Here is a 16,150-nt window from a genome sequence, read left to right as displayed (position 1 = left end):
GAATTTTAGGTTGGCTTCCCCCCCTTTCAACACTTTATTAATTTTTTTCAAGATTTACTTATTTATTTGAGAGAGAAAGCAATTGAGCAGGGGTGAGGAGCAGAGGGAGAGGGACAGAAGCAGACTCCCCGATGACTGCAGAGCCTAACATGGGGCTTGATCTCATGAACCTGAGATCATGACCTGAGCCAAAATCAAGAGCTGGATGTTCAACCCCTGAGCCACCCAGGCACCCCTTTCTCTCAACACTTTATATATTTTGCTGCACTCTCATTTTGCTTGCATCATTTCTGAGGAGACTTTGCATGTAATTTTTATCTTTGCCCCTTTATAATAAGGTATTTTTTTCCCTCTTCCTCCAGCTTCTTTCAGGATTTCTTTATCTTTGATTTTCTGAAGTTTGAGTATGATATGTCTCTGTGTCGCTTTTTTAGGGCATGCATCTGGCTTGGTATTCTCTGAGGTTCTCAGATCTGTGGTTTGGTGACTGACATTAATTTGGGTGAAATTCTCAGTCATTATCATTTCTAATATTTCTTCTTTTCTCTCTTCTTCTTCATTATTCCAATTATGCATATATTACATCTTTTGTAGTTGTCCACAGTCCTTGGATATTCTCCTCTGTTTTTTCATCTTTGTTCTGTTTGCTTTTTAGTTTTGGAAGATTCTAGTGATATATCCTCAACCTCAGAGTTTTCTTTCCTCAGTTGTGTGAAGTCTACTCATAAACTCAGCAAAGGTAGTCTTCATTTCTGCCACAGTGGCTTTGATCTCTTGCTTTTCTGTTTGGTTCTTTCTTAGGATTTCCATCTCTCTGCTTACAGTGCCAATCTGTCCTTGCATGCTGTCTATTTTTATCCATTAGAGCCCTTAGCATATTAATAATAGTTGTTTTAAATTCCCAGTTTGATATTTCCAACACCCTTGCCATATCTGGTTCTGATATGGTTCTGCTCTAGCTCTCCGAACTGTGTTTTTCGCCTTTTGGTATACTTTGGAATTTTTTTGATAGTTGGACATGATGTGCCCAGTAAAAGGAACTGTTGTGAATAGGCCTTTAGTAATACAGTGGTGAAGTGTGGGGGAAAGGAAGCATTCTATAGTCCTAGGATTAGGTCTCCGTCTTTTATTGGGCACAAGTCTCTGGAATGTGAAATTCACAAGTGTTTCTCAGAGTTTTTTTCTCCCCTGTTAAATGGGACAAGATGGCTAGAGTGGGCTAGAGTTGGCTCTTCCCCTTCCTCCAGGTCAGTTAGGCTCTGATCACACCACAGCAGAATAGGGATTAAGCTATGGTTAGATTCTCCTGAGGGCAGATGATATTGTTAAGAACAGAATGCGCTGACATTTCAAACTAGTCCCTTCCCACCTCCCTCTTCTGCCAGAAGCATGAGGGAATTTTTCTCTAATATTCACTGTGGGAACCTGGTTAAAGTGTTACAGGCAAAAGTCACGAAAGCATGAGGGCTCCACTATGAATAAGACCCTCTGGAGTTTTCAACTGTCATATTTGTCCACACCGAGTCCCCAGCAATTCGTCAATTACTGTTCAGGCAGCGTTCCCCTGTCAGTTTCTGCTTGTGAGTCCTGCTCCAGTAAGCCAGGACGCTGTATTCTCCAGTCTGTCTCTCCGATCTTGGGGGCAGTGGTTTTCCCTGTGGCTTCTTCTCTTATGGATCCAAGAGGAATTGTTGATTTTTCAGTATGTTCAGCTTTTCACTCGTTAGGATGGAGTAGCAACTTCCAAGCTCTGTACGTGCAGAACTGGAAACCAGAAGTAGGATATTTTAAATATTTTAATATTCTGATTGTCAGATAAGGGAAAACTTATTATTTTAATTTCCACTTCCCTGACTTCTGGTGGGATCAAGCATCTTTCATACACTCCTTTGAATCTAATCTGAAAAGATGAATCAGTGTTCAGCAGAGGGAAAAGGGCGAGCAAAGCGTAGACCTATTAATTGCACAGTGTCAGCATGTTTTAGAGGGACTGGAATTACTTAGTATAGAGAATGAGAGGATGCCTTTAAGAAAAGTCGATAGGTGTCAAGTGACAGAGGGCTTACGATGCCAGTTGTTTAGACTTTATCCTGTCCCATAATGGGGAGCCAATGAAAGACTTTAAACAGGGCTGCGAAAAGTCCAAATTCGTTTTTTAGGAAAAGTGATCTTTTTGCTCTGAGAAGAGTGAAATGAGGTGAAAGCACAGGGACTGTAAAGAGGAGAGCAAACTTGAGAGAATTGCGGTGGGTCCCTGAGGGAGGGCAGTCGTGCTGGCTCTGCAGGTGAGGGAGAGGAGGGCAGAGAGGAGAGAGGTTAGAAAGAAGAAAACAAACTGAGGGCTTCAGAGGGGATGGGGTGGGGGATGGGGATAGACCGGTGATGGGTAGTAAGGAGGACACGTACTGCATGGAGCACTGGGTGTTATACGCAAATAATGAATCATGGAACGTTACATCAAAAACTAAGGATGTACTGTATGGTGACTAACATAATATAATAAAAAATTATTATTAAAAAAATAAAAATAAAAAAAAGAAAGACGGAACCGTGGCACGGCCTGTGCATTGTCTGTGATGATGGGGATGCAAGAAGCCAGAAGTTTGAGAGTCAGTTTTTCATCAAGAGTATTTGTGTTAATGATCATTCAGGAAACTTCTGCGGTAGGGGCACCTGGGTGGCGCAGTCGTTAAGCGTCTGCTTTCGGCTCAGGGCGTGATCCCAGGGTCCTGGGATCGAGCCCCCACATCAGGCTCCTCTGCGGGAAGCCTGCTTCTTCCTCTCCCACTCCCCCTGCTTGTGTTTCCTCTCTCGCTGGCTGTCTCTTCTCTGTCAAATAAATAAATAAAATCTTAAAAAAAAAAAAAAAAAAGGAAACTTCTGCTGTAGCCAAAAGAAAAAGGTTACAGAACAGTGCCATGTAAACTAGTTAAGTCTAATTTCACTAAAGCTTCTACAGAGTTGAACATTTAAAAGAAAATCAGGAAAAAAGTGTACGTGGACTTAAGAGAGAGAAGACATTGGGTGAAAAGAGCCAGTAGTAAAAGAATCTGCAAGGAAAAATAAGAGAAAAATAAGAAGAGAAAAATCTTTTTAAAAATGGATGAAGGAAAGAAAAAGTAAAAGGACATAGGGAAAATATGAATGGAAAACAGGGTTTTAGGGTTTTTTTTTTTTACATTTCATTTTACATACATTAGCATTAAGCTTTGAAAATAATGTATTGAAAAATAGAGCATTAATTCATGGGAACAGTAGTTTTGAACTATATGTTTGATGAAATCTCCAAGTGACAGCTAACTGCTGCTAATGCCTGCTAAGTTCTCTTGAGAACCTGAATTTCCCCGGGAAGCACTCTCTTAACCTCCTGATGTTATTTAATCTGGAAAGAAATCATTATCCCTATTTTATAGAATGCATTTCCGAGGCACGAAAATGTTACTTGTACCTGTTACCAGTTAGATATTCGAATGTCTTAGCTATTTATTATTAGTCGTTTATTTGATTGCTGCGATAATTTTCATGGGAGTTCTGAAATCCCCTAACATTCTAGTTCTCTTTGTCCTGAACTAAGTTTGCCCTCCTCAGAGTTTCTTTCTTAGACACAGCAATTATTGCTGCTATTTAAATTTGTACACACCAGTCCTTAGATAAATAATGATTAATCTTGGAATCAGTGGTACTTTTCTAATGCATGACTTTAAGAAACATCTATGGTGGAAGGGCGCTGTGTAAAAACATAATGCTTTGCTATTATCATTTTTGTAAAATGGCCACAGAATAAGTAAACAAATATTAACAGAGAGGGAATCTTTGTGTGTCCCCCCCCCCCAAATTCATATGTTGAATTCCAGATATCCAAGGCGATGGTATTAGGTTAGGAGTGGGGCCTTTGGGAGGTGCTTAAGTCATGATGGTATCGACTTCATGGATAGAATTAGTATTCTTGTTAAAGCGGCACCAAAGAGCTCCCCTCACTCCTTCCCACATGTGAGCACACAGCCAGAAGGCACTGGAACCTGGAAGAGGGTCTCACCAGAAGGTGACCATGCTGGTGCCTTGAACTTGGGACTTCCAACCTCCAGAACTACAAGGAAAAAAATGTTTATAAGCCGCTCAGTTTGTGGTACTTTGTGAGAGCAACCCGAACAGATTAGAATAAGCCCAAAGGAAAAAAACTCATCCATATACCCACCACCCAGAACTAATCACTATTATCATGTTGTCATGTTTTCCCCCCATATTTAAAAAAGAAAAATCAGTCTATTCTCAGACTTATTGTAAGAATTCCAAGGACAGAATTGCACAAAGATAAAAGTTCAAAAATCCACTTCAAATCTGACACTCAGAAATGACCTTTCTTAGCTTTAGATTAATATTATTATATACATCTTTCTAATATGTATATTATATACATCTTTCTAAGTATACACACAGAAGAAATACTTTTATAAACAAGGGATCACACTATATTCAATATATTAAACTTAAACTTACTTGAATTTTTAAAAAAATTTTAAGTAAGCTCTAAGTCAGCCCCAACATGGGGCTCCACCTCACAACCCACAGATCAAGAGTTGTATGCCCTCCTCACTGACCCAGCCAGGCATCCCTACTTACTTGAATTTAAGAAAAGAAGTTTGAAGAGAAGTGGAAGGAATTGGTGAGTTCCAAATAAACGTTTCTCTAGCACAAGATGTATTTCCTAAAAGATGCTAAATACTCTAACATCTTAAAAGGCTATACTCAATGTGCTTTCAAAAACCCACATATTTTGATTCTATACGTCATCAATGACTCCCTCCTTTAAAAGATGAGAGCATTAGCATCCTCACACTCCTATCCATCTCTTCATCCTTCCCTCAGTTCAAAATAGTCACCTCGTATTTTATAATTACAATTTTGATAAATTTTAGCTGGTGCACCTAATGTATTAAAAAATCTTCCGTCTATACCTCTGTCATTCTCAAACCTGGAAGCAGTTGCTCCTGAAAACTCTCTCCCCCCACTGCCAATTCCCAACCAAAAACATCATGTAACTTGTGTCAAAGGCTCTAGATTTTCTTTTCCTTTCCCACATCTCTCTAATAAGACCCACGAGGAAAAACAAGTGAGAAAATGCCTAGAGAGTGAACAACTCCTGAATCTTACTTAGCTTGTGGGGAGAGAGAAAGAAGCTGTGAACCCTCATGCATTAATAATTTTGACTACACTAGAATTCTCTGGAATGACAGATGTGAACAGTAGAACTCCGAGGATACAACTGGCTTCTGAGAACTTACTGAGGAAGTCAGGGTGGGAGTTCCAAGGAGAATAGGGTCAAAAGGCAAGGACTGAGGGGAATGGCATCTTTTCCACTGTTAGGGAGCCTGGCAGAGGGACCATATCCCCGTTTCAGAGGAGCACAGCCCATATCTCCTCATCTCCAGGCTTCCTACCCATTTAAACAGAAAGCTCAGTATTCAGAGCTAAACGTCTGGCTTGACAGCAGGGAACACTCAGTTAATGGTAGTTCAGGGGAATTGCTGTGTTTGCAGCTGTTTCTTCTTGAAATAATTGTTCTTTCAAATGGGAAATTATTATGTAGAATGGGACTGGAATGAAAAAGTAGTGTCTTATCACAGCTTGATTTAGTAGTACATAAATAGGTTTTGGAAAAGGAAGGTATCACATTAAAAAGTGAGATCATTATAAATGGTCTCAAAGAACAAAAGAGAACAAGGCCAGGAAAATGTGACATGTAACCAACCAAAGCGGTATGGGTCACATGTCAAATCAATATTTTTTAACCTCATATCTTGGAAAACACACACACACACACACACACACACACACACACACACACACACACAAGACATGGTATTTGGTTATCTGCTTTGCCCAGACTGAAAGCTCAGTGGTTACTGGAAGGCACAGGAAAGTTGGTAGGGACAGCTGTGTGTATGATTTAAAAGTATTTCAAAGGTCTTGTTCCAAACGATAACCAAAATCAAACTATAACTATTAGTTGAAGAAAATAAATGAGTGATGTATTTTTTTCCCCTGTATCTGCAAAGAGGATTGAGAGAGAACAGATGACTCGGGTCCTAGAGCAAGAAAGGAGCCTGGGGGACTCAAAAGAACAGCAAATGAGTGAAAGAAACAGAGCCTGGGAAAGAGATTTCAGAACACGCTGCAAGCCCTGATTTTCTCTTCCTATGATACCTGGCAGTGGTAAAGACCCTAAATGGTAATATGCAGAACATTCGTAGATCCTGTATTAAAGGAGAACAGGAGGGATTGAGTGTAAGTGTGGGGTAGCAAGAATTTCAGAAGCTGGAAAGCCCAGACCTGAAGCCTAGGTGTAGTATGAACTGTTTCCAGGCACAGCTGTGGCTCTGTGGGCAGGGAGATCATAATTCTCCTTAGGGTTACTTTATCAGGGCCACATTGGACCCAGATAATTCCTTACCTTGTATCTCCACCTTGGCACATCCCAAAGAGGATCAGAAAGAAGTCACCAGAAGGTCTTGCTCACTTTCATGGATTTTTGTTTATGCTGCTTGCATTTCATTTAGACTTTTGATAAAATTGACGATAGAACAAATCATGGTGTGTGGATTTCCTTTTTATCATTCTATTCCCAAACTTGATCTTGTCAGACTTGGACCTGAAACTCCTAAAACCCTGTTCATATTTCTAACTTGTGATCAATGTAGATTCAAAATATTATACACTCTTTATTTCATTTGTTAATAGTACTGTTTTGCCCTATTCTTTCAATATTATTTTGAGTTTTCTGAAATTGCCTTTTTTTCCCTCAGTGCCAAAATTAATGGAATCCTAGGGCTTGGTCTTTAAAAACCAGGGGCACGTGTGGCTACTCCCTCTCACTGCAGCTGAAGAGAAAAGCAAATAGTACTTTGCATCATAAAACTGTTTTTGGAAAAGTTATTTCCACCAAAAGAATCTCCTTTTCCTAAGGAGCCAGAAAGTAAATATTTTAGATTTGCAGGCCTTGTGGTCTTTGTTGCAACCACTTAATTCTGCTGTTGAAGCATGAAAGCAGCCAAATGAATGGGCATAGCATGTTCCAATAAAACTTTATTTACAAAATCAGGAGGTTGGACTGGACAGTAGTTTGCTGACCCCATTACCTGCCAACTCCTCTTAGACATCTGGATTCCAAAGATTGTTGCTATGGCCTGTGAAAGTAATCTTTAAGCCTTCAAAGTTTATAAACTTGTTGTCTCACTTAATAATGTGCTGCCTAGTACTAAATACTTAAGTTGACATCCCTGTTTTCCAGAAGACATAAATACTTGTGAATTTTCTTTGTTGAACAGAAGACGATTATTGGCATTCTCTCTTCTCCCTCACGCGTGAAGGTAAAAGAAGATTCTCTAGAAGGAAAAGATGAGGTAGAGCTTTGGGAGCAAGATGTTTCATTAGGATCAATACTTATGAAACGTAAGGAAGGAAACAGGACTGGGCAGGGAGAGAAGTAGAACTTCTATGCAGGTCCAAAAACTTCATCCAACATGGCATGGAACACTGGAAGAACGGTACCCCAAATGTCCAAGACTATAGCCTTACCTTGCTCAATCACCAGATCCAGAATACCCTAGGAAGGGAGAGGCTTCAGGCAAAGCAGGTCTCTGGAAAAAGCTCATAGCTAGAAGCTGTCTGCTGGCTACACTCCCCACTGCTTAGGCATCAAGTCCTTTCTTGGAGGGGGTCTGGACAAAGAATCTTTAATAAATAGCTAGTTTGTTTATTTAAACAAAAAGTCTGAGACTGTACCCCATATGTTAACCCCAGTAATGGAGTAAGAACAGCTATAGAGCTATTGAGCATGTTAGCTTCCTCCTTTTGATTGTGTTTTCACTATTTAAATGTCTAAGTATCCCTTTCCATATGGGAGTAAAGAGTGTAGGACACAGACATCATGATGAAGAAATATCTGGGCATCTTTTTTTTCTCCTCTATTTCTTCACTTATCTTCCCTAACTAGTTATCATTCACCTTCTGTTCTACCTTCTTTCATTCTACCACTTACCTTGTGGTTTTTCCATCCTTCATTCACTAACCCCTTAAATTCTACCCAAGGTTGTTCAATGGCTTCAAAATAAAGCAATACCTACGGCTTGTAATGGAGGACAATTTCACAAACCACATTCAACATTTCCTGGGTTTTGAGCACTACATACTATACTGCTACGAAATTCACGTACGATTTTTGTGTGGATGCATGTTTTCAACAATTGTGGTTATGTACCTAGGAATGGAATATGTTATATGTTTAGTCCTTTGGGGAACTTCCAAAATGTTTTCTAAAGTGGCTGCAACCTTTTACATTCCCACCAGCGATCTATGAGGGTTCCAACTTCTCCACATCCTTGTTAATACTTATTCTTGTCCATCTTTTTCCTTGTAGTCACCCTAGTGGATCCGAAGTCATATCTCATCGTGGTTTGGATTTGCATTCCCCCAATGACTATTGATGAGCATCATTTCAGGTCCTGTTTCTTGTTTCTTTTACTATATCTTTTTTGAGTTAGTTTCTTAGTGGCCGCCCACTAAGACACTAACTGTAATAAATAATAATTAGTATCTTACTTTAACAACAATCAGATTTGGATCAATAACAACTTAATTTCAGGAATGAACAAAAACTTTGCCTCAATATAGCTTCGTTCTCTTCCCTCTCCGTTGTGCTATTATTATCATATAGATTACATGTTTATGCATTATAAACCAATGAACACAATCTTATAATTATTGCTTTATGCAATTGTCTTTTAATTCAAGTAGGAGAAGAAAAGTGTTATAAACAAAAATACATTTTTGTGGTCTTTCATAGTTACCTGTATTTCCTTTTACTTGTGCTCTTTATTTCTTCAGGTGAATGTAAGTTACTGTCTAGTGTCCTTCCATTTCAGCTTGGACTCTCTTTAGTATTTCTTTTTTTTTTTTTTTTTAAAGATTTATTTTATTTAGGGGCGCCTGGGTGGCACAGCGGTTAAGCATCTGCCTTCGGCTCGGGGCGTGATCCTGGCAGTATGGGATCAAGCCCCACATCAGGCTCCTCCGCTATGAGCCTGCTTCTTCCTCTCCCACTCCCCCTGCTTGTGTTCCCTCTCTCACTGGCTGTCTCTATCTCTGTCAAATAGATAAATAAAATCTTTAAAAAAAAAAAGATTTATTTTATTTATTTATTTGAGAGAGAGAGAAAAAGAGAGAGCACAAGTGGGGAAGGGGGCAGGGGAAGAGGGTCTCAAACAGATTCCATGCTGAGTGCAGAGCCTGATATGGGGCTTGATCTCATGACCCTGAGATAATGACCTGAGCCAAATCAAGAGTCAGACGCTTAACTAAGTGAGTCACCCAGTCACCCCACCCTTTAGTATATCTTGTAGGGCAAGCCTGCTACTGAGAAATTTGCTATTTATTTTATTTTATTTTTTTAAAATTTGGAATGTCTGAATCTCTCCTCACTTTTTAAGAACAGTTTGGTAGCATATAAAATTTTTGACTGACAGTCTTTCTTTCAGCACTTTGACTATGCCATCTCACTGCTTTCTGGCCTCCATAGTGTCTGATGAGAAGTCAGTTGTAAATTTATTGAGTAGCCCTTGTACTTGTATGTCATTTTTGTTTTGCTGCTTTCAGGATTCTCTCTTTGTCTTTGGACAGTTTGCCTATGATGTGTCTAGGTTTGGGTCTCTGAGTTTAACCTTTGTTTCATATCTTGGATGTGTACATTAATGATTTTCATCAAATTTGATTAGTTTTGGAGTATTATTTCTTTCTGTTTCTTTTGTTTTTTTTCTTTCCTTATGGAACTTTCATAATGCATGTGTTTGTTGTTTAATGATATTCTGAAGGTCTCTTGGAATCTGTTCATTTTGGGGGGCACCTGGCTGGCTCAGTCAGAAAAGCATGCAACTCTTGATCTTAGGGTCATGAGTTTGGGCCCCACACGGGTGTAGAGATTACTTAAATAAATAAACAAATAAATAAATAAACTTTAAAAAAAAGGAATGTGGACATTTTTCCTTTTTTTTCTTTTTTTTTTAAAGATTTTTATGCATTTATTTGACAGAGAGAGAGAGCACAAGTGGGGCGCAGGGGCAAAGGGAGAAGAAGAAGCAGACTTCCCACTGAGCAGGGAGACTGACATGGGACTTGATCCCAGGATGCTGGGATCACGACCTGAGCCACCCAGGTGCCTGGAATGTGGACATTTTTCTTCAATCTTTTTTCTTTCTATTCCTTAGACCAGATAATCTCAATTGAATGATTCATTCTTTTAAACTTACTGATTCATTCTTCTGTCAGCTCAAATCTGCTTTGAACCCCTTGAGCACGATTAATAAAATTTATTTTATTAAAAAATATTGATACGTATGTAACGTAAGAGTGAATATTTACTTTTTTCTCATTGTCCTGAAATATTAACCAAAAACCAGGATTATATTTTAGGTCAAAAAGAAAATATTGCAATTTAATTTATGTAATTTATATTCGCTATATACTCAGATCACAAAGTATAGAAGTTAACCACTTCAAAATTAAAGAACACTCTTCTAAGTATCTATTGGATCCAAAAAATAAAATTAAAATGGAAGTTAAAGATCATTTGAATATTAATGATAATGAGAATACTACTCTGAAAACACATGGGAGTGTTTCCTCTATTTAGGGGCAAATTTGTAGATGTAAATGATTTTGTCATTAAAAAATCTGTTAAATAAACTAAACATCCAGCTCAAGAATCTAAGAACATAGATGCAAAACAAACTTTAAAATAGAGAGGCTGGGGGGCGCCTGGGTAGCGCAGTCGTTAAAGCGTCTGCCTTCGGCTCAGGGCGTGATCCTGGCATTCGGGGATCGAGTCCCACATCGGGCTCCTCCGCTGGGAGCCTGCTTCTTCCTCTCCCACTCCCCCTGCTTGTGTTCCCTCTCTCGCTGGCTGTCTCTGTCAAATAAATAAATAAAATCTTTAAAAATAAATAAATAAAATAAAAAAATAAAAATAAATAAAATAGAGAGGCTGGTGATGGGTAGTAAGGAGGGCACGTATTGCATGGTGCACTGGGTGTTATACGCAAGTAATGAATCATGGAACACTACATCAAAAACTAAGGATGTACTATATGGTGACTAACATAATAAAAAATTTTATTATAAAAAATAAAAATAGAATTAGTAAAAATTATAGACATTAGTGAATTAGGAAAAAAGTCTATAAACCCCAAAATGTACTTTTAAAAAATTTTATCTTGTGTTTTGTTTTTCAAGATGATTCTTTATAAGGACTCATAAAATAAGAAGACTTTGGTCAGTGGCTCTTTCATGTGGCATCTTTCATAGACAAACTAAGCCATATAAGGTCTTTCATAGGTTACACTACTATAATTGCTCTCCTTAATATAATAGTGCTTGATATTTAAAAGTTTCTGCTTCATAGTATTTCTATTTCATTCACACACATACATTGTTTGGACAATCCGTACAGTGTCAGTGTGCCTGTATTTTCAGCCATCTCTAAATGGGGGTGTGTTTATGAACAATTCTACAGCAGAATGAATTAAATACTGTCAAAAAAGAAGCACAGTTTGAAAAACAAACAAACAAACACGTTTCTCACTGTAACTGGGGTTTTTGGACGTTGGTCTCTGTAAGACTTGCTGAACTTCCGGACAACTTAAAGCAGCAGAGAATTCAACCAGCCAGGGCAAAACTGGACCCTAACCACACACTAGAGAAACTGGTGCCTCAGGGAAATTGTTGAAACTAGAAAAAACCATTTGACTTACGGGTGAGCAGTTTCTTCACTCTTGATCAGTGGAATTTGTCCTTGAATGTGCAGCCTCTTTTCTTGTTCTGGGTGTGGCTACTGTGGTGAACTTTTACAATCATTTTGTTGTAAACTGCTGCCTGGCCAATGTTCTTATGGAAATCCTGAACCAAATGCAAATGTGTCTGACTGAAACATTAAATTCTGTTTAGCAATCTAAATTGCGTTGTCTTTCTAGAATGATGCCACAACACGGTTAGGAAGGGAAATCTTTCTAATTCAAAAATAATTGTTTTTGGGAGCTGAGTGCCTTTTTTTTGGTTATTTCCTCACAGAAAATCACGAGACTAGAGGGGGCCCATAGGTCTAATTTCTTCCTCTCTGCACACTGAAAGACTGTGAAGTGAAACCACACTGGTTTGTTGCAGCCCCCCCCCCCCCCCGTGTACTGGAGAGTTAACGTCTCCCACAGGATGCCGTTTATAACTGAATGAGGCAGAGTTTGGAAAGTGCACTGTCAAATACTCACTTACTTTGCACAGGCTCTGGGGGCCCAAGGATCTCTGAGGGCGAGGGTGGGAATATTTCTCCTGAAGAAAATGGTAGACCCATTGTCAATTTCCTGGAGTAAAAATAAAGATGGTCTTGAATTAGGGGAAGGAAGAACTTCATTTTCTCACTTGGTTGGTAGCCATGGGACCTGACTCTGGTAAAGGAAGGAGAACATGATAAAGATACATGACTGTGGAAGATAAGATGACCTTGGCTACTTGTGACACACCAAGGGCTGGCGAGGGAAATGGCTGCAGAGGATCCTCAGTACAAGGCAATGGCTGATTTCCATTTTATATTTTTTCTTTCGTATGTTCCAATTCTCCTTTAATATTTTAGCCTTCAGTATAATTTTAGCTGCTACAGTCCAGTGTCATCCTTGCTGTGGGGACTTAGGAGTAAGCCTGTGGACACTTAGGAGTAAGCCTGTGGACACAGCTGAAGCAAAGTAGGATAGGCATGTAAGTTTTCCCCCACTCTGCTCTCTCCGGTGAAGTCAGCTTGGTGGTAGATGTCAGAAAATTGAATGGACATCCTGGCTGAGTAGAGAGCATTTGTCCCGTGCCAGGCAAGAGCTGAGTGCAAGTGGACACAACTGCCAACATGACACAGCTCTCCCACCAATATTCCAAAGGGAGGAAATTGGTTAGGTGATCTGGCATATTCTGATATTTTATAGATGGGACCATCTGATCAGTAGATATGTCAGTCACACAGAAACAGTCATTGGTGCCAGCTAGGATAACTTGGCAATTAAATTGTGGTACTTTATAATGAGCGTAGAAAATTCAATTGAAGAAATAAATTACCCATGGTTAATAATCAATTATAAAATAAAGGATTATCTTCTTTAAAATGTCTGACATTGAAAAGAATATGATAAGAACAGAAAATTTCTCTTATACTAAGAGAAAACCAGATTCAAAATGAATGCAGCCTACTTCCCCTTACGATATATTCCCTATAATTTCTTTGATAAGATTGGGGGAACATGTTGACCCTCAAGACACGAGGCAAATGTTTGTATGTTAGAAACAGATGTTGTTTGGCATCTCTTTGTTTATGGGCCAAAGGTACAAATTCCTCCTCTTTCCTGGGAAAATTCTAGAGCATTCAGGATTGTTAATCTTGAATTATTAATCACAGTGTTTTCTGTGACTTTTTTTTTTTTTTAGCGTGTTAGGATTCCCATTATGGCGCTCTATAGTCCTAAATGCAGGCTGAGGGGATTATTTGCTTCTTACAATAGCACTGTGGGAAACTTGGGTTGATTTACAAAGAGCTGTCCTTCTTTAAAGGCACAAACATTCAAAGCATCTAACTGGAGATGAGCAGCAAAGAGGGCGGCACACACATATGTATCTGTTTTCAGCATCAATTTTGTCACAAAAATGTGGCAGTTCATTGAAGTGAACCGATTCTATGTATGTATAAAATAACCGCAGTGAAATTAGAAAGAGACAAATACCATAGAATTTCACTCATATGTGGAATTTAAGAAAAAAGAGGACATAGAAAAAAACAGAGACAAAAAACAGACTGTTAATTACTGAGAACGAACTGGTCAGTTGTGAGAGGGGAGGTGGCTCGGGGGAGTGGGTGAAACAAGTGAAGGGGATCAGGAGAACGCTCATGACGATGAGCGCTGAGAAATGTACCGAACTGTTGAATCACTATATTGTACACCTGAAACTAATATAACACTATGCTAATTATGTTTGAATAAAACAATCAGATATAAAAAACAGGGAGAAAGAGAAATTAAGAAACTTTCACAATTCTTAGGAAGTAGTGCACAGTATTAAATTGAAATTTTCCTGAAATAGACCATTTGGACATGGAGACAATAATAAGTTGTATTTAAACACCAAAAGATAAAATAAATAAAACTTCTACAAATTTTGACAATTACAGATTCCATTTTGATTGATAGAATATTCCAGGTTGTTTGGACACAATTATGAATTTTACATGCATCACAACAAATTAGATGTGTACTTACACTGTACAGATACTTTAATAAGCTAGAACAGGGGTTGGCAAACTATGGCCTGAAGACTAAATTATACATATCTGTTCATTTACATATTCTTTACATGCTCTGAGTTAGTCAGACTGCAAAGTTCGAAGGCACAGTCCTTAAGACTCCTATCACTTCTGCGTCATCTGTAAGTTAGGAGGTTCCCAGAACCACTCTTAGGTTTGGTAATTCACTAGAAGGATTCCTAGACCTCACTGAAAGTTATTCTCAGGACTATGGTTTATTAGGGGGAAATGATACAGATTCAAATCAGTCAAAGGAAGAGACACACAGAACACAGTTTGGGAATGTTCCAAACACAAACATTTCATCGTCCTCTCTCGTGAAGTAATGACCCATTAATCTGTGAGAAGTGGTGTTTGACAGTGTGTATAGATTATTACCAACCAGAGAAGATCACCTGAGCTTTGGTGTCCAGAGTTTCATTGGAGCTTCTTTCCCTTAGAATAACTGATTGATTTAATGAGTGCCCACAAAGTAACTCAATCTCCAGATCAACTGATACCGTGTGACTCAAAGCCCTCACCCTAAATCTCATGGTTGGTCTTCTGTTATGGCCAGCCTGCACTCTAAACAAAGACACTCCTATTAGTTATGGGAGAGATCACCTGCAGGAAGCATTTTGGTACCTGCTGATCAAAAATAAGTTAGTTACAAATTTAAAATATAGTTAACGTCAGTGTCAAGGTCTAGACCTAAGACATTCATGGACAAATTATACTGGGAAGAGAAAGGATAATACGTAGGGGATCTTCTTGCTAGGGTTGGATTTAAACCTCTGAATGCTATTTTGTTTGTTTTACATTGAGTGAGGTGATTAAATTTTGGAGCCAGGGGTAAGGGGATTATGATACCATCAATAAACTTTTACTAAGGGCCTCCTTTCTGCGAGGTAACTGTTCGGCACCCAGTTCTCCAATGTTTAACTTACCTGCTCCGGACCATGAGAGGGAACAAAGGTGATCAACAAGCTAAAGCACAGATTCATTTGACTCAGAACAGTTTATTCTAGTTTGTAAAGTCAATTATCTCAATTCTAAGCCCTGTAAGAATTTTGGTTTTTTACACACATCATTTAAGTCAAAACTAAGTCATATTCTTTTTCCTAAACTTATTTTTAAATTGTGAAATGGATGATTATCAAATAAATGGAAAGTAAAGTAGAAAAAAGAAAAATAGTCCATTGTCTCATCTATCTTCAGATTTTAGACTTAAAAATAAAGCTGTACTTCTTTTTTTCTTCAAGATTTTATTTCATCTTTTAAAAAGTAATCTCTACATTCAACATGGGGCTCAAACGTACAACCCTGAGATTGGGCGTCACATGCTGTACCCACTGAGGCAGCCAGGTGCCCCCCTACTTCTTTATCCTCTAGATATCCTGCCTCTTCCCATTCATGTTATGCTTATTTTTTCATGTTATTATGCATTTTAAAAAAGACGTTATTTAATGGTTGTATAATAATCCTTGCATGGATTTAGATCGATTGTTGACTTAATCAGTTGACTTTCCTTATTTTTCTCAATTAATGTTTGTGTTTCTTTGTTTGGTAGGGTAAAACACCAGAATGTTATTCCAAAGTGTTTTTTTCAAATTTACACAAGCTGATAGGGTATTCCAGAACCTTTCTTCTAACAGATGTCAGTTGCTTATATAAAACACATGCATTTATACACGAACGAAACTTAATAATCGAGTCATATAAGTTTTTTTATTTATAATTTTATTTACCTTGACAGATATTATGGCATATTTAATAGTATGTCTCATTTGT

This window comes from Ursus americanus, chromosome 5 (assembly GCF_024610735.1).
Source record: "Ursus americanus isolate L20-20 chromosome 5, mUrsAme1.1.p, whole genome shotgun sequence".
Lineage (NCBI taxonomy): Eukaryota > Metazoa > Chordata > Mammalia > Carnivora > Ursidae > Ursus > Ursus americanus.
Note: the sequence above shows the minus strand (reverse complement) of the source record.